Below are 19329 nucleotides of genomic sequence, written 5' to 3' on the forward strand. Positions count from 1 at the left end.
AAAGTGCAAATAAGGTTAAGAATTCCAGATAAGACACACAAAGAGGTAACAGTGTCATCTTTGTTATGAATAAATTGAGCTTGGTTTCTCTGGTTATGCCTAGATGTTCTCAGCCATCCCCAGTCCTCCAGCCAGGGAATCAAGCAGAGAATGCTGTGGTTCTCTGCATACTGAGAGAACCTGGGTTACAGGGGAAACTACATGGGGAGCAGGAAAAGAAAAAAAGATTGGGGTGGTATATGACTAGACACATTATTCTTCCATGCAATCAACATGTATCTTGGATCTGAACCCAGATCAGAAACTATTTCCAAGTCTTGTCCAATTTCTGAAAGACATTTCTGAGTGCCACAGTTTAGAGTTAGCCTTGAGAAGTATATAGAAATACAGACTTTCCAGGACATGTAAATATATCTGTAAAATGAATACTTGTAAGAATAGGGAATTGAATCATTTTTCTAGAGGCTTGAAAATATTGCAATAGTAAACAAATATGGAACTAGAAAAAAAAGTGACCATTAAAAACAGTCACAGTAACGTAAACTCCAGAGATTTCCTTTCTTCCTTTCTTCCTTTCCTTTTTGAAAAAAAAAAAAAAAAGAAAAGCAGGAACAAAGGAGGAATTGGAGTTGGTAACCCAGCTACTCCAAGTGAAGGGAGAAAAGAAGATTATTGACAGCATGCATGGTCTGAAAACTAAAATGAAGTTCCTAGTATATTTTGTTCCTAACTGAGCCAAATACATGGAGCTATGTTCAGGCATAGTCTTCCCAGTGGCCTCTCCACCCAACATGTCATTTGATAGTCTCAGGATTCAGGCCATGTTTTCTTAGTGTGTTTCCCAGCAAGAGAGTCTGAGGACCGGTAATGCTTCAGGTAATGCCTAGCACCTGTAATGCTAGGCTGCTAGAGAGAAATTCTTCTGACATACTTAACTGGTACCTCTATGGCAAACTGCAGCTAGCAAACAAATAACTTTTGTGTTCAGGAGTGCCTACAAGCATCTAGAAGCAAAAGGAAGGAAAAAAGTAAAAAACATAATAAGAAGAGAAACAGTGGGACAGAAAGAATGAACACTATAACACAGGGCACCAGAAAAATATCCATACACAAACATTTGGAACCAAATAAGATGCGAAGAAGAAAATAATTTGGGGAAGGCAAAGGAACTGAGGGGGTCTTAACTTTCTCCATCTATCCTTGATTGCCTTTTTAGGATAAAGGAAAGAGCTGAGACAGTCTGGGGTTTATTAAAATCCTCATTCAATTTTCCTTTGTTAATTAAGAAAAATCAAGGAAGAGATACACAGACTCTATTTGATTAGAAGTATTTATGCAACTATGTGTCCTAACAGATTGCATTTCAAAGTCATCCACAAAGTCATGAGTGCTTTAAAGTAGCTCTCTTCTGATCTTTTAGATTCAATTATTCAGACTTTTTTTTTCTGGAGATGCTAACATCACATCACATGCAGAGTCTGTCTCATATTTGTCCAACACAGTTTATAAGACAAGGCTTTAACCCAAGACATTTAAGCAGTTGTGTTCTGCTTTTATGCATCAGCCAGGCACTCAAGCTGTCATCTTCATTAGCATCAACTCTCTTGTGTTCCTGAATCCCAATGTCTCTTTCAGCAGTACCTGCACCTCCCAGTGCTCTCCACAGATGAGCAACTTTTCATAAGATAAACAGGTAGATTAGTGATTTCAGGACCAGAGCCTAGCCAATATCCTCTGCTCCATTCAGTCCCTTCTTCATACTAAAATGTAAGTAACTCACTCTTCCTGTGTATATAATCGGTGACCAAAGTATCATATAGAGACACATACATGTCCTATCAGTAGAGCATATGAGTCTTCATAAAAGGTAAAAGATCTACTTTTTACAGCCTAAATTTTAAAATCGTGCCCGGCACCTACGCCTGCTCCCTCATCCTCTTGCAACACCTCTTGTGTCAGTATTATTAATTTTCCCATTACATGAATTTCTCCACATTTCATTTCTAATTTGTGTCATATTCTTCTGTGTCATTTATACCACTGTTGTGATTTTAGGAGGTCCGGTAGATAAGGCTTGGGTAGATACTTTTCTCCTTCCAATCAGACATACTACTTGGCAATAAACTGTATTGACACACTCACAGTAATTTATTTCTATTTCTGTACAAGTATAGTTTCAAAGCAGTAGGTTCAAACTTTGACTTAGCTATAACTGAATGCAGAATTTATCCTACAGGTATATTGGTTTTAACATTCAAATTCCTCTGTGATAGCTACAGCACCTTGTTTCTCTACGAGGCACCTGTCTCAGGTACCTGTGGGATTATTAATACTGAGTAATTACTTTAGAATCGCAAAAGCCACAGTGCCTTTTTCTCTTTCACTTTTACTATATGAGTACCAGCCACGGGCTAACTTGGATATTATTAACCTTGTTCCTTTACTGTATAAAATGAAAGAAAGAGGTAACAAAACCTTGCAACACCTTTCTGAGCCTGGCAACAAACACTATGCTGAGTTCTTTCTAGTGTAAATTAGCATAACTCTCTCTTTGCTTACTTAAACTTGCTGACATTTGTGCCTCCAGCTTTTTAATGTTCCAGAGGTGATTCTCAGAGCTGCGGTGTATCTCAGCTTTTACCGGTGCACCTGGGTTAAAGTCAATTAGAGAGGAGATATTCAGCAGCTCTTCAAATCAGACCTATGTATTAGAGCCATTCAAGAGACGTATCCTTTTATCTGAAGGCTGGACTGAAATATAAATATTTAATTTTGGGTCACTTTTTTCATTCTGACAGGTACGGTCCTTTTTCCTTTTTGTTGAAAAGAAAACCCAGTCACTTGGGGTTCATGCAAAACATTTTGTTCAGTCTGAAACAGAATATTTTATTTTGGCATACTTGAAATAAAAGGCAAGAAAAGGCACATTTTAGATAAGCAAAATGTGTCCTGATTTTACATTTCTATCCAATAACCTAGTGCTCAGGGGATCCGTGTGAAGGTAGGAAATGCACAAGGTCAAGACCTTTCTTGATGTAGGGATCTGACCATTTACAGCACATAAAGGTTACTAAAGCAGTCTCAAATATTTTGGTAGAGGTAGCTCTCCCTCAGTCTTTTCTGTCAGACCCATGATATTCTGCACAGACTATTTAAATATTCAACGGGCAAGAGGAAAGTATAAAAATGACTGTGTGGCCTGCTTTTTCAGGTATTCTTCTGGGCAGGATACATTAATTCAAATCCCTGCTCTGAGTCAGCCAAAAATAGAACTGCGATTTTGCAGTGTTCCAGCACCTCACTTGTGGGGAAAAGCGACTTTGACTAACTGGATTTTATGGCAGATGCTTATAAGTTGTCTTCACATTTCAGAATGCTCTGTTGCTCTTATTTGGGACAATAACAATTCAGTAGATTTGTCTCTGAGCTCTTTTTCCCAGTGAATGACTGATTTGTTGACAATGTAATACCCAGCTACACTGGATATCTATTATAAAACACACATACTGAGAAGAAAAGATCAGCCAATGGAGAAGCTACCTCTGCTTGCCAGACAACATCAGAACTTGAGAACACTAAAACGTTTCTCACTTTAGCCAATTAGTACTCTAGTTTTCTTTTCTTTTTTCCCCTTACATGTCATTTAAAAAAAATGCCAGGAAGAAGACGTTCTCATGATCACATCCAAAACTGATTCCATTTCAAAGGAACAGATTATTCCAAAACTATCTGCAGAGAAGGTCTGAAGTAGTATTTGAAGAACACAGCTTTAAGTAAACTCCCAAGGCATGTATTTTTTGGCAGTTTGACTAATGTTTCTACACAATTCAAGGAAATTGTCTCTATTTGTTTTAGTGCTGCACCTAGCACAACAGAGATACACTGCTACAGTGGATCTCATTCTGTAATCTCTGGGACAATGCATATGCTATGGGAGCTGATGGAAAAAAGCAACTTTGCAACTTCTGTCCTAGAACCATTAGAAAGTGAGGAAAGACAATACCTGGAAGATATTCTGCTTTACGAATCCTTAGTGGTCTTCATCAGTAGGACTGTCACAGAGCCTTGCAGCCTCCTGAAGTCAAGCCTTCCTGGTACCACAGTGAAGGATGAACATCTCTTTTGGAGCAATTAACTCTTTGGCTGAGCAGCTGTGAGAAAGACCAAAGTGTCTGACAAGATATGGTTTAAATATTTTGGTTAGAATGGCAAAGGGCTGTTGCACAGGTCCTTAGGTACCCTACTTCTTTAGCCATCATCACCTGCTGCATGGGAGGACACCCAAATGAGGATGTTCATCTCCACAGTGCCAGAGGACCCCATCACTGCTCTTCCTGAGTGGCTAGTAGGGAGACTATTTCAGCTCTCTCTCTCCCTCTCTCTCTCCCCCTCTCTCTCTCTCCTTTCTTTCTTTCTTTCTTTCTTTCTTTCTTTCTTCCTTCCTTCCTTCCTTCCTTCCTTCCTTCCTTCCTTCCTTCCTTCCTTCCTTTCTTCCTTTTCTTTTCTTTTCTTTCTTTCTTTCTTTCTTTCTTTCTTTCTTTCTTTCTTTCTTTCTTTCTTTCTTTCTTTCTTTCTTTCTTTTCTTTCTTTCTTTCTTTTTTAACTTTTATTTTCTTTTTCTCCCTTTTGCCCTCTTTTCCTTCCCTCCTTCCTCCCTCACTCCCCCCATCTGTAGCTTTCTTTTCCCCTCCCCCCTCTTCCCCCCCCCTTTTAAACTTTAATCATTAACAATCCATGTGTGCCATCAGGTATGAGCCCTGCTAAGGTACCTCTGTGCAGGTGAACCTATCCCACCGTCCTTCGTGTGATAGGACCTATGACTAGGATGGTAAAAGTGACAAAGAGATACAATATGGTAGATGAGAGGTGCTAAAAAGAATTTTGAACAGTAATGGAGAAAAAGCTGGAGACACAATATCAGACAGTGGAAGGATAATAATGAACTTTCAAAGAGAAGATTCAGAAACCAGAAACAAAGAAACCCTAAAGTCTGAAAACATATTCCAGGGGCAAAGGCAGTATTAGAAATCCTGATATTGTGAAGACAAGAGCAAAAGGTACCAAGTACTAATGCCCAACTCTAGCCCTTAACAATGTATTTGATTATTTTCTTTACCATCCATGTGCACTGCTGGTTTTTGACAAATTTGTTAAATGAAGCCTGAAGAAAGGGTCTGGTATTTATCTATCTGATCATTTGTATAAAAATGCCTATAGGTGATCTCCCATTTTCAACCTAAATTTCATCTCTTTTGCCATCCATCTGAATGATTGTAAATAAAGAAGAAATAAAAAAAGCTTGATATTTTATGTTTCATTTTCTATTTGCAGGTTTCAGATTTGAGACTAAGGCTCAAAGTCTGAAAGAAGGATAGCACAGATTTTCTATTTTCCTATTCATAAGCAGAAGAATTGGGTATTTCTGAAGCACATGAAGCAAATAAAAGTCTTTTTTATTATTATTCATAACTAAAATTCTGGTCTATTTTTATTCTTACTGTAGCTTTTATGGAAAGCTATGCATCTGAGTCAGCACCTCAAAGCAAAACTCATTTCCAATTCATGACATCTCTTTTTCCTCCAGTTACTTAGCTTCATTTCCTTCTCATTTCATTTTTTCCCTTTTGACTCTCACTCACTCAGACGAAATTGCTACACAGTGCAATTCTCCATTTGAGAGAGATATATCATATATTGAGTAGGCTTTAGTTTAACTAGGCTTTCTTCTTTGTTTTTTTAAGCTACCATAATTACATGGCCTTGACATATAGATCTAGAGTGTAGGAAGGAGAAAGACTGTATGGGAAGAATGCCCATTTGTGCATTTTATTATGGCTGTTGCGGTCATATCTTCGAAGTGTCATTTTTCACTCTTCCTTTCCATACTGTTGTGTTGATGGCCTGTCAGGTTTCTAAATTTATCTCTTTCACATTTTTTGCACTCTTTGGCTTTCCTCAAAGCTTGATTCTATTTATTCTAGCTCCTCTACTTCTCTTTCTTTTCCATACTGTATATCATTTTTTCTGCTCTACTGTATCATCAGCTGTGATTGCCAAAACTTGAGTTATTTTCAGTAATAGTAGGGTGCAAGGGGATGTCAGACATATGATTTTGTGTGCATTCCTCTTTAAAACTCAAGGTACTCAGTGTTCTTGAATAGTAAGGATTTCCAGAGAGGATTCTATAAAACATCTGACAGAAGTGCTAAGATATTCATTAAAAATTCATCCCAATCTGTAAATGTATTTCTAATCACTGAGTTTGCAGTGGATTTTCTTGGCACACATCTTGCACTTGCCTAGAAACACATTGGCACTTTTAAGGTTCCAGTGCAGCAAGGTTTTCAGTATATGCCTTGAAAGGTAGTTCTGTGAATCATCCACCCGCATCAGTACAGAGGAAAAAGATCCTCATCCAGGTCTATGGGGATGGAGATACTTGTTCATTATTTTCCCAAACAAGTGTCTTTGTCTTAATGAGCGCAGAGCGAAAACATCTCACATGTACAGGAAATCGCTGACTGAGCGATTGGATGGTCCTCCACTGTATTTGATGCCTGGGCATTGCTGCACCTTCCATGACCTATGATAACATAGAGCTCCAGCAGATTAGGAAAAATTGAAATGTATTTTGTTTACTCACAAAGCAAGGACAGAAAAAAAAGAGTGTCCTAACTGTTATATATACTATTTTCTACAATGACTGTGGTTGTTTTTTTTTTAAAGACTACTTTGCAGAAAGAGAAATGGCAGGTATAGTAGTAAGTCTGCTATTAAAAATCATGTGCTCAATGCACTAGAGTGCTTATTCAAAAATAGCTCATACACAGAAAAACATACCCCCTGTAGCATTGCCAAGGTCAGAGAGAGTTAAGATGATCTGAACAAATGTGGATTCTGCAGCTGAAAGCTTAACACTAAATATCAAGTACTTCTGAAGTTTCCCTTGAATTTAAGCAAGTCAGATCATTGCAACTTGCTTCTCTTAGCAGGTTGCTTCTCTCCAGTGACATCCAGACTTTATTTAGTATTATCTGACTGAGTGACATGATGACAACTGTATAAAAATGTAGTGCCTCTGGGTCAGATTCTTCAGTGAAATTAAGACAGCATTCCCAATTTTCCTTAATTGATGACACGACCAAGAATCCTAAAGTACAATTCTTACTGCAAAATGGATATGCCAAACAGAGAGTGTCCAGCTCTCAGGGGGGAACACTTTCCAAATAGAGGATGTCCAAAAGATGGACAAAGGCTCTCATTTGGAACTCAGGCAGGATTAGCTGGCAGATTTGGAAGACTTTTTTGTGGGTCTTTTGATTTGCGGACAGCAAAAGCAAGGATCTAACCCAAAGAACAATGTACCCAATAATAAACCCAAAGGTAATAAAAAATTATCTGAGCCGTCAAGCCATAAGTAATCATGCAGTAGGGAGCAAGGAGAAGCTAAGTGCAATTTTAGCATTGGTACAGTATATCAATGTACACTTGTTCAGAGTACTTCCATACTCCATTCTTGATCAAAGAAGACTTTCTTTGTTTTCAGTTGTGATGGAAATACCTTAAGTGAAAAACATCTGAGATCTTTTCAGTGGATCTGTGGAATAAATACATTCTCTCAGGCTGCAGTCATACCTGTTTTGATTCTGCCGGACTAAAAGGAGTAAAACTAAAAATATTTTTGTGTTGGCCAGCAGCTCCAAATACCTGGAGGGAGCAGAGCTGAGTTCGGCAGTGCTATTTTTACATAGCCACTTTTCATAGAAGTACAGCGGTTCAAATATAAAGACGACGCAGTCATAGCAATGTGAAGAGTGAGCAATTAAAATCACCAGAACTCTTTGAGTGGGGCTTTCCTTGGGTAAGAAGTGAGCACATACCCAGAAAAAAGCCAATAATCTATATCCAAAGGAATGGTGCTTCCAGCAGAAGCAGAAGGTTCCTGAAGAGAGACGAACTGACGCTCTCCCTGCACTCTAGGTGCAGGACTCCCATTAATAGTTAACGGCAACAATACACAGGGAACAAGGTGAGAACAACTCCTTATACAAGAGTTCAAGAAAGCAATTAAATCTGAATTCCCAAAGAACATTTTTGGCAACCTTACAATTAGTTCAGATGTGAATATCCTCCTTCCCCAGTGTGTTTACACATCCAAACAGACACACAGCAGAGGCAATAACTGTGGCCCTGATTCTGTAAGAGTTCATCTATCAAGACTAAGGTATTTATATCTTCCTTGCACACCTGTACATAGTGCTCTGTAAATGGTTCTGCAAATATCATATTGCATATGTTTTATTATACGTATGTTACTGTATTTAATACAGAGATCCATTACCCTGAGGATAAAGTGGCTTCCGTCATCTGGATATGTTTATTTTTAAAAGCTTTTAGCACTTTCATGGCTGCATGACAAGTTTAGACTTTTACAGTATATCCTAAGTGTAAACTGAGATTTGGAATCAAAGTACAGCTTCATTTATTCAGTGTTTGCTGGTCGTTAATCTTTTTTTTTTCTTGAAAATGCCCACCAACTATTTAACAACACAGTGCATTGTAATGTCATATATAAGCTTGTCTTATGGTGATAATAAATAACATTTCTCATGATCTCATGGAGTATCTCCATATTCTTCAACTGTGTGGTCAAAATGGAGTTATAAAGGTTTCAGTAGTCCATATCTAACAAAGTGCTGGTATTATTTATACCATTTTGTGGGTCAGCTCACTGATTACTACAGACGTATGTATGTATGTATGTTTATATATGGATGCATAAATAAAGGCAGGCAAAGACAAAATACATCAGTATGTGCCAAAAAAACCTCTACTCATAAAGGACCACCTAGAAAACTTAGAGTATAATTTGAGTGCCTGACTTTGATTTGGATTTCTATTTTCCTTAGCACTGTTTTCATGTGTTTGTAACCTCTGTAACTCACAAAGCCTCAGAAGAAGTCACAACTCACTGATAATTCAGTGTCTTCTTTGTATAGAGAATGTCAAGAAGAGATAGTCACATGAACTGATTTTGCCAACAGTAAGACAAAACTATTTCATCCCATTTCCCACTCAAAATATTTACCTTCCTTACTGAGAGATTTTGGTCAAAATCTGTTCCGCTTTCAAAACTATAGAGGCATCTAGTTCTGTGATCTGGAGAACCAGCAGACAAGTAGGTATGTTTTTAGAGTAGTATCATGACTGGAAATCCACATCTATACAGAGTAAATGTCTGTTTACTGTAGCAGCCGCAGGCTCTGCGTGCAGTAATGGCAACTGGATTGCGGAAAGGAATGATCCCTTTCTTTCCAGCTCATGTGGCTTTCTCCACAGATTGTATAACCATGTAGTCTGTAAGATTAGGTGTAAAAGCTTGGCCCTATGGATACAAATAAGGATAAGAGGACCTAAAACCAGGATTGAGTTGCATTAGAAATTAATGTGATAAGATGCACGCTTCATAGCTATCAAGAAGATAACAATGACTCTTTGACTTGATGTAGAACACAAAAGCAAATGCTAGAAGATTATATTCATGCATAAAATGAAAATGATACTTTCATTAATTCTTTCTTTACATGCTTACACTAGGTTATACAAAACAGTTTGAAGTTCAAAATTGCCTTTTCTTAAGAAGTACACTGGAGAAGAAAAAGACAGATTACACTTGATTTAGGTACATTACAATTAGAAAACTGTGAATATAATTTTTACTATTGGTAAAAACACTGCAAATATATTAAAATGTAGTACATGCATTATGCATTTTGCTGGTTTTCTGTCATACAAGAAACAATTACCATAAAATAACAAAATATGCTTCAACTTCAAAAGTACTGTGTTTTTGGTTTTGATTGAACAACCAGAAAGCTGAAGAAAAAAACCTGTAGCAGCTCTTTCTGACATTTTACTAAGTTTCAAAAAAAACCCCTCAAATTTCAGAACAAAAATTAATATCCAGAAATTCAAGCCATGTTTTGTGAGCTTTAAAAGCTTAAAAATAAATATTCAATTTTCTCCAGTGGTTCACTGAGCCTTGCTGAGGTTCAGCTGGTAGTGAAGTATTGCCATGACAGAGAAGTTAAAGGGAGTATACTTATGAAGAATTTGGTAAACATGAGTGGAAAACCCCCAGCAACTTTGTTGGTTACTGATATATGTGCCTTTTCTTTTAATATTCCTTTGTCTTCTCACAGTTTCTGTTTGTTTTCCTTGAATATTCAGCAGTAATGTTTGTTGACAGTACTATTCATCTAAAGAGATGTTTATAGATAATTATACCATATGGAAACTAAACTGTGAGATACAACTGGAATATGATACTGGAAACTTCATTCCACAAATTACAAGGAGCTGATCATTTCATATCAGCTTATAACTTTCCAAAACTGATAATCTGTTTTCTTGGGAAATTCTAACTTTTAATCTGCCCATCATATGCCAAATTACCTTACCTTTTCCACTCCAGCTTTAACTCTTAGTAGCATGTTCTGGCTGAGATATGAGAAGATCTTCTCAAGTCAGGCTGCAGTTGTGACTTTGCTATGAGCCCTGAGCAAATGGTACAGATGTGAATAATCACCGGAAATCAAAAGCTTTGCTTGTTGCCTCCGTTCCTCTTCCTGCAGACTACCTTTCTCCAAGAGCACCAAAGGAAGCAGGAGAAGGCAAGAGTAGGGAGGTCCTGTCCGCCCTGCTCTCCAACGCACAATGGAAGGAGAACAGCAGCTCTGTGAAAGCTGCTTTACTTTTGCTGTAGGTAGAAAGCAAATGCAGCCTTACTCCATTGTACAAAGAAAGCAAGGCAAGCAGCAATGGCACTCATTAAGAACAGTATCTGCCAAAATTACGGTTATGTACATTTTTTGCTGTGATTTGCTGTTTGAAATAGGAGGGAGCTCTAGTGAACAGGGAGTGGAGGAGTGGGGCCAAGGCAGATCTTCCTAAACTTCAACAGCCTTCCAACCCAGGAGTTAGGTGTAGGCTACTGGCAATCTGGAGACTGTAGAGATTTGCATAAATACAACAAGCAGGTAATGTTTGGGAGGGTTTCCTTGTGTTAAAGAAATACAGTACAAGATTGTATTATGCTGGTACCAATATTTAATTCTGTTCTCTTCACCAGAAAATACCAACAGAGTTCACTAGGTCTTATCTAAGGGCTGAGGAAGGGAAAATACATTCACAATACACAGTCTTGTAAAGCATGAAGATGACATCAAGAAAGTGATCAGATGATTTGGGTGTTATTTATAACTAAAAAGAGAACATCCATGGACAAGAGAAGTATTGAAACTATTGAGTCTGGAGCATTCGTAGGGTACCCTAGAACTGTGTGAAAGGCATGCTTTTGCCTTAAATAGAAGAGAAAGTATTGGAAAACTGTGAATGGTCTCCATATGTAACAAAGGTCACTTCTTTTTAAAAGGTCACCTCTGACAAACCTTAAATTCTTCTGAAGTCTTTCCTCTGGACCACAACCTAAGATAATAACAGAGAGTATTCCTACAAGTCTCAGTTGTGTGTTTCTGTCATTAGCTGTGCCACACTAGGTGTCCCAGGGCTATTTAAAGTAATAATTGGTCTGTCACTTTATAACGTAGCAAACAACGGCATACGTAGACTGGGATCAGTCAGTGGTGAACACTTACATGACTTATTACACATATAACAAGCTACTTAAACATTCAATTGTCTGTTAGCCTGTGCAAGGTGCAATTCTACATGGAGAGAGAAAATACCCTTTGTTTCCATTTGAACATGCATTATTATTGCTGTCCGTTTAAGTGCTCATAGTGGAACTTGTTATGTTTTTATGGTCAGAAATGCAAAAACCTGTGTTTTTAAAGCATTTGTGAGGTTGGACCTGCTTCTGAGATGGAAGGAGGAAGAGAATCAATTCTTTTGGTACTTAGGGGCAATTAATATTCATCTCTTGCCTGATCTGGCACTGAATTTGTCTTGGATTACTTGGAAAATTGTCTTCTTCATAATCTTTTTGTTATGGGCCTGTAAAGCAATCCTAATGATCTGGACAAGCCCTGAAGCACCTCTAAGGCTTTATGGAAAAATTAATTGAGGATTCACTGCCCTTGGAATTTACTACAAGTGGAACTTAATAGCTCAGGCAAATTCTCTCCCATATGTTAATAAACTACTGTGGCACTGTGGTGCTTCTGCCTTGGCTTCTCCTCAGTTATTATTCCTGTGTCATCTCAATTAGCTGCTACAGGATCTTATTAATGTAATTCCCACCTAATCCCCTTTCCCTTTTTCCCTTTCCTGTGTCAGCAGCATTTCGATACATAATCTTTTACTGTGTACACTTGTTTGTTCCATGTATTTCAGCACACTTTCTAATGGCCACTTCCCATTCTATTCTACTCTGCATGACATGCTAACACGAAATCCATAATTTACTAGACATCTTTCCCAGAACTGCTGTGGCTGGTTTGCTCTCTCTTGCTCTCTCCCTCCCTCTCTCCCTCCCCATCTGTCTCATACATAAAAAAAAAAAAAAAAAAAAAAAAAAAAAAAAAAAAAAAAAAGCCTAGTACTCCCAGTTTTAAATAATCTAGAAATATATAGTAAGAGTCAGGAAGCTCTGGTGTACTTGCTGTGTGATCTCTTAATTGGGCTTGTCTCCCAGGTCTGTACCATGTTGTGTCCTATTGAGCCACCAGCAGCTGAGTTCCCCTGAGTGACCACATACTTGCTTCTAGTCCATGACAGGAGGAAAGATATGAGATCATGAAAGCTCATGCACATGTGAGCTGTTTTCACAGTCCTGTGTAAGAACCAAGTGCAAATATACACATACATATCTTTCTATAGATGATATTCCTCACCCCGCCTACCCCCATCAGTAGCTAAAAGTACTGTTTGCTCCTCCTATCACAGCTTAACCAGTAGTTTGGAAATAATACAAGAATCCATATATATCCACATTGTTCCCTCTGCACTTCCAGCCCACCTCTAATTCCTCATTGCAAGCAGTTACAGCATCATTCTGTCTGGAACACATGCAGAAGTTCACCTTGCAAGAGAAATTCACTATTTATGTTCTGCAGGGCAAAGAAACAATATTTTAGGGAGCAACTGGGTATTTTTATCATCTCCTCCCCCTTTCTCTCCAGTATGGCATCTAACTTAGGTAGACGTCAAACCAGTGTAAACAGAAAATTCCACTTTATTATCAGAAACAGTGGTGAATTGTGGTTAACATGTTTGTTAAATTAGACAATCCTTTGTGGCACTACTGAAGCCTTAAGTGCCTGAAGGCCAGTTCAAATACTGTTAGTATAGTCTTAACTGAAACATGTTTTCTATAGAAAGAAGCTATGCCTTTTAAAGAGAAAAACCTCTAAATTTTCTTAAAAGAAACAAGCTTATTTTGCTGTGTCTAATGCAGCATGTCTTTAAGAAACTTCTCAGTATTGAGGCTATAACATTTTATTTCCATGGGGAAGTTAAAGTGCTTGTTTAAAGTATTTTGAGAGAGAGACAAAACCAAGATCTTTATTTTTCTACTTGATCCTACATTTGCTACCAACCAAAATGTTTACTCCTGTGCATAGTCCTAGGAATTTTGGATTTCCACCACTTCCATATGAATTGTTCTTCACTTCACCTTTTTTTTTTTGTTGTAACAATTAATTTCAGTGGGACCACTGGCACCACTAACCAGTACATTTGCTATAAAATCTTTGCAAGGTAGTCAATAAGCACAAGTTTGATACCTGGTACAATTTAAATAGCCAATAAGTTCTATTAAAAATTATAAAAATTGGTTGCCCATTGAATTTTTATTAGATTTTGGCTGTAGCAAAATAATAGCAAAATAATGGTGTTCTTGAATTTCCTGGAATAAAAATATTTACCTTAGGGAAAGGATTCTGATACATAAGTTCCTTCTCATCACCCTAGAACTTGGTTCAGCATGCCTATTCATCAATAACATTTTTATATTTCTTGATGTAATGACAATCTATATTTGGACTCTAACCTATTCTCTCAACTCCTCCACCTTGCTCTGATCTTTGCACTGATCTGCTCTTTTTTTTTTCCTTTTTTTTTCATTTACATTTTGCTTCACACAAAAGCAAAAAAGGCAATAGCAATTACTGTCTGAAATTACTGCCTAAAAAGGCAACAGCAATTACAAAAAAGGTAGTGTCTTGAAAAATTACAACTGTAGATGCTTAATTTTGGCTCAGAATTTCTGCCTGAAAACAAACCATGAGATTTGTCCCAGTTGAAGCTTTATTTTAGTATCTTCAGCTACAACACATAGCAGAGATGTTAGTTACTGCGCATTTCTTCATAGACATGAGGAAAGAAGCTCCTGGTACAGTTTTGCTATGCCTTTACATTTTCTTGAATGGCCAAAAGGCAATGACTATGGTCTCATCTTTAAAAACAAGCAACGCATCAAATACAGTAAATAATAACCCTTTCCAATTGGAAGGTAAACTTTGGCAGGGATATTAACACCTACAAGCATGGCTGTGGTATATAGGTCTGGGAAGCTAATAATTTCAAGATGTGATCAAGATTCTGAAATTATGTAATGCTGCCTTCCACTTTCCTAAAGGCAATCTAGGATTCCACTTTTAATATAATTCCAAATAACCTTTAAACTTTCCTTTAAAAATATTCTAAACTATCCACCAGAAGTTGTTGAATTTTGAGGAAAAAACCTTTAAAATTCCAAAGTTCTTATTAAATTTAACTGATAGAATCAAAAAATAGTAGCAAATTCAAAAGCTTTGTTGAACACTAGGAAATATCCTGTCAAAATGTTTTATAGGCTAGCTGTTTTTCAGATCAGTGGTTATAGAAGCAATCCTCAAATGAAAACAATTTTTATGAGAAAGATTCTTAGTTTTCAGTAATTAGGAAAAAATGTTCCCAGTTCTAGTCTTCTGAACCAGGAAAAAAAAAGAGAGAGAGAAAGAAGATCTTAATATTAAATAAGAGAGAAATAATGGTGACCAATGAGACAGAGAGTATATAGTCATTAAGCAGAAACTATGGTCATCATAAGATCTCCTTCCAAAGATAACTTCGAAAAAACTTACAGCAGACAGATCTCTCATCCCCTTCCCTTCCCAAAAAGACCCACAAAAAGAATCTTTTTTTTCTCATGATAAAGTCAAAATACACTATATTTTGAATGACAACATCTGAAATCCTCAAATGCTCTAAGTATTGCCTGCTGTAGGAGTTTAAACAGAATGCCTAAGGCAAATCAATATTCTCCTGCCTTATTCTGTCATACTTAGGCCTTTTGTGATTTGGCAAAGTTTAATATTTCTGTATCTGAGCCAGCAGTGAAATCTGTGAGACTGTATATGGCTAAGAAGATCTAACACATGTGCTTACCTGCACTTAAAACCAAACCAAAACAACAACAACAACAAAACATAACACAATTCACAAAACATTTTGTTCTCAGGCTTAGACTGAATAAGAAATCCACATGCCCGGATTTATTATGAAGAAGACCTCAGGAAGCATTTGAAAGGATAGCTCTCCAGCTGTAAACATCCATTCTGAATTTAACTGCAGGTACGTCCACTTTCATATGTTCTGTCAATACATGCATTATTGATTGCATTCATTACTAAGCAATGGCTCATAGCTTCAGTACAAAACAGATCCCTTAAAATTTTCATGAAACACAAATATTTCAGCTGCTGCTTTGGAGAAAAATGTGACTTCAAAAAAAAAAAAACAAGAGAAAGGAGAAGGATGAAGGCTCTCTAATAGGGGCTGCCAAGAGAATCAGCTCTCCTACTCCACTAAGTATGAAAGTTAAATTCCTCTTTAACTCTCTGCCCTTCAGTTTGCTTCTGTGCATACCTGCCTCTGTACACTTGGAGAAGGCACCTGACATCTCCAGGGCTAATAATAATGCTGTGAGATAGCAATGTTGTTCTTGGAACAGGTTGTCACAGACCAACAGGCTGTAACAACGGGCTGAGGCAATTATGGTGAATAACAGCAAAAGAGGTGAGTTACTCCCTGACCAAGACAAGACTGTTTCTCTTTTTGCCTAAGGGATTTTCCCAGTGATGTTAGCTCTGACCATTAGATGCCCAATTACAGCAGCTAACAGAGAAGTGGAACATGTCTGTCTTGGGTGGGGGCAACTGAGACTGTGAAGTGAAGTAAAATAAAGCAGCCTCTGCTTCATAGCACATAAAGTTCCTTGAAACCTGGTTACAAGGGTCAACAGAGAGAGGGAATGGGCTTGCAGATGGGTCAGATATTAGGGAAGAGCTGAACTCCAGGGGGGTTGGGAAAGGAATTTTCAGCCAAGACTCCTGCAACTCTCAGCCAACAGTGCTGAAGAAAGAAGGCAACAAAGACGTATTTTGCCTTCTCATGCATGGAAGTTGGCTATTGTCAATCACATCTTTGGCTGGTAGGACTTGGTAGTACAATGAGCTGATGAAAATTAGTTCCTAGCTACAGCCAGTTCGAATTAGCATAGATCCAGAGAAAATTGTTTGGCCTGATCAAATTGATTGTTGGCCCTGATCACAGGAATCACGGTTAATTTAGGGGAGGTTATTTCCTGCAGCAACTCAGGTAGAAATTGTTCTACCCTAGAAACAAACTTCCATACCAGCCAATTGTCTTGTGACAGCTTTTTATGGATAACATTAAACCACTTTTTACATCATTCCATTATATATTTCAAATTTCAAGAAGCTGAATAGTTCAGCCTTTTTCCCCAGAGACTCTACTAAATGGGAAAAAACCATCCAGGAAAAGATATATCCTAGATGAAAAAGAGATGGAGAGGGACATAGTATTTAAGGCATCTTATGCTGTTCCATAGGTCTATGTAGGAATTTGGTACAAAGAAAGGGAGATTAAAAAGCAGGAAGTAATTGTTGGCTTTATCAATGCTTCATTGTACACAGACAACAGAGATCCTGTGAGGTCCTTATGGAACCAGTAGTGACTCCTTATTTCCATCTCCTTTATCTGTTGAGAGGCAAAGTCCAAATGAAACTCCCACTCCAAAGGCAGAACTTGGGCAAGATCAGATACTTGTTTTCAACATAGCTGTCTTGCTGTTGACCTGAAGGTTTTGTGGTTTATTATGGACTTTCCAACTGCTGGTTTATTTACCTGCTTCCACCCACTTCTCTCCTTACAGAACCCTAGGTATCTCAGATAAGAGATGCAAAAGAAATAACCCACAAACATGGAACAACATCTGCCCTCATTTGCTCCAAGTGCACATCATGCTCACCTTCAGGGTGTACTTCTCAACATGATTTTTCCTTTTTAACAGAACAAATTTAACAAAATGTGGCAAAAGAGCTTGAGAGGCTCCAAAGCTCTGGAGTTTTTTGGGCATCATAAATAGGAACATGCATATTCTTTTTTCTTGAAAAGCTGAGGCAAGTTGAAACCAGTCCTCAAAATCCTTTAAATGCATTGTACAGATAGCACTTTCTTCTGGTTTCACCTCTCATTAACAGCATTTCAAGAATCTTTTATTGTGTTCCTCTAGTCATTAATTTAAAAACAAAAAAAAAGATGAAAAAATAAGAAAAACAACAGGGAGAAACCCTTTCTTTAGTTGTAGAAGCACACAATTCACAGTGAGAAAAAATTAAGATTATTGAGTTACACATGGTTGTTACGGTTTCTGCTGCAGCTGCTTGTCCCATTCCTGTCTCAGATATGTCTGTTCTTTGTTTAGGCATGCTACAGTCACTTAACGTGAAGGGTCTACAGCCTGGCATAGCGTGAAAAAATAAAATTGGTACCAGTTTTGCCTTCATAAATCTGACTATAAACTACTGCTCTCCAGCAACTCCTGCACAAACACAGCAGCTGAGCAATACCTGCACTGGGATGGGGGACCTCCAAAGTTTGAATGCGTACCCTAGAGAGGGGCAAGAGCCACTACTGCTCTGTCAAGGTTAGCCATGTCCTCTTAGGAACTGGACTCCTGCATTATACAAACCATTACACCATACACTACTTATCAGGCATCATGCATTTATCTGGATTTCCTCCTTCTTCCTTCATTTTTTATTGCTAAGCATGACATCGTACAGTATGGAATATCCCTTTGCTCATCTGGGGGGCGTTCAGAGTTATGGTGTTTGTCTTCCCAAGCAACTGTTAGGAGTGATGAAGCCCTGCTTTCCTGGAAATGGCTGAACATCTCTGCCTGCTGATGGGAAGCAGTGAATGAATTCCTTATTTTGCTTTGTTTGTGCATGCAATTTTTGCTTTACCTATCAAACTGTCTTTATCTCAACCCATGAGTTTTCTTACTTTTACCCTTCCGATTCTTTCCCCTATCCTACTGAGGGGGAGTGAGTGAGCAGCTCAGTGAAGCTTAGATCCCTACCAGGATTAAACCATAACAGAGACAGTTTTTGCAATTGAATTCAGCAGTTACTTATGGAGCCACCTCTGAAGCCACGTTTTTTATAAGAACATACGATCCTGCTCTGCAGCTGATAAAACAGATGTTCTTTGGATCAAGTACTGTGCAGGTATGTAGAAAAACACCAAGCCATGGACAATTGTTCTGAAGTTCATTTTCAAAATCTGAGAAACAGAATGTAAGAAAAAACATTCATGCTAAACATTTTGAAATAATAAGAGTAAAGTAATATTCATCAACAGAACAGATTTATTCCTAGCCAATTTTTTACCCAGCATAACGCTATTTCCTAAATATACTATTTTCTTGGGAAAATTGTGTCTTACATTCTTCTGCTTTGAATAGTCTTCCCGTTGCTCATGTATGAATGATATTGGAGTTGTGGGATAACCTCTGTCTTCTCTATGGGTTTCGGTTTTTTCCCAATTCTTTACATTTTTCCTAATCTGTCACCAAGTCTGGAACATCACACTACTTCTGGCATGTACTTCCATCTCTTTTATATTCTACCTTTAAACGAAGACTCCTCCCTTTTCTGAAAGTGCTTAAAATGTTGATCTGCCCCAGTAAATATGCTGTCTTCAGCCAGCAGTACTTTTTATTAAAATTTTTACATTTAAATTAGAATCTTCCTTTGGTTGCTATCTGTAAGGCCCAATCCTGTCTCCCACATCATGGAATTAAGTTAAGAAGAGTCTATGTTTTCATCTTTTATACTGTCAAGTCACTCTAGTATGAAAATAAGAGATGTCAATAAGCTTTAATTAAATTAATTTTGTTTAAATACATCTGTGCAGTGCTGGAAATAGATACAGTTAGTAGGAGAAGTGGAAGTCCACAAGGTAGATAACAGAGGAGGAGTCTGTCTTTACTCAGGTTTTGCACCAAACAATAGGTGA

Source organism: Egretta garzetta, unplaced genomic scaffold (genome assembly GCF_000687185.1).
Source record: "Egretta garzetta isolate BGI_Z169 unplaced genomic scaffold, ASM68718v1 scaffold397, whole genome shotgun sequence".
Taxonomy (NCBI): Eukaryota; Metazoa; Chordata; class Aves; order Pelecaniformes; family Ardeidae; genus Egretta; species Egretta garzetta.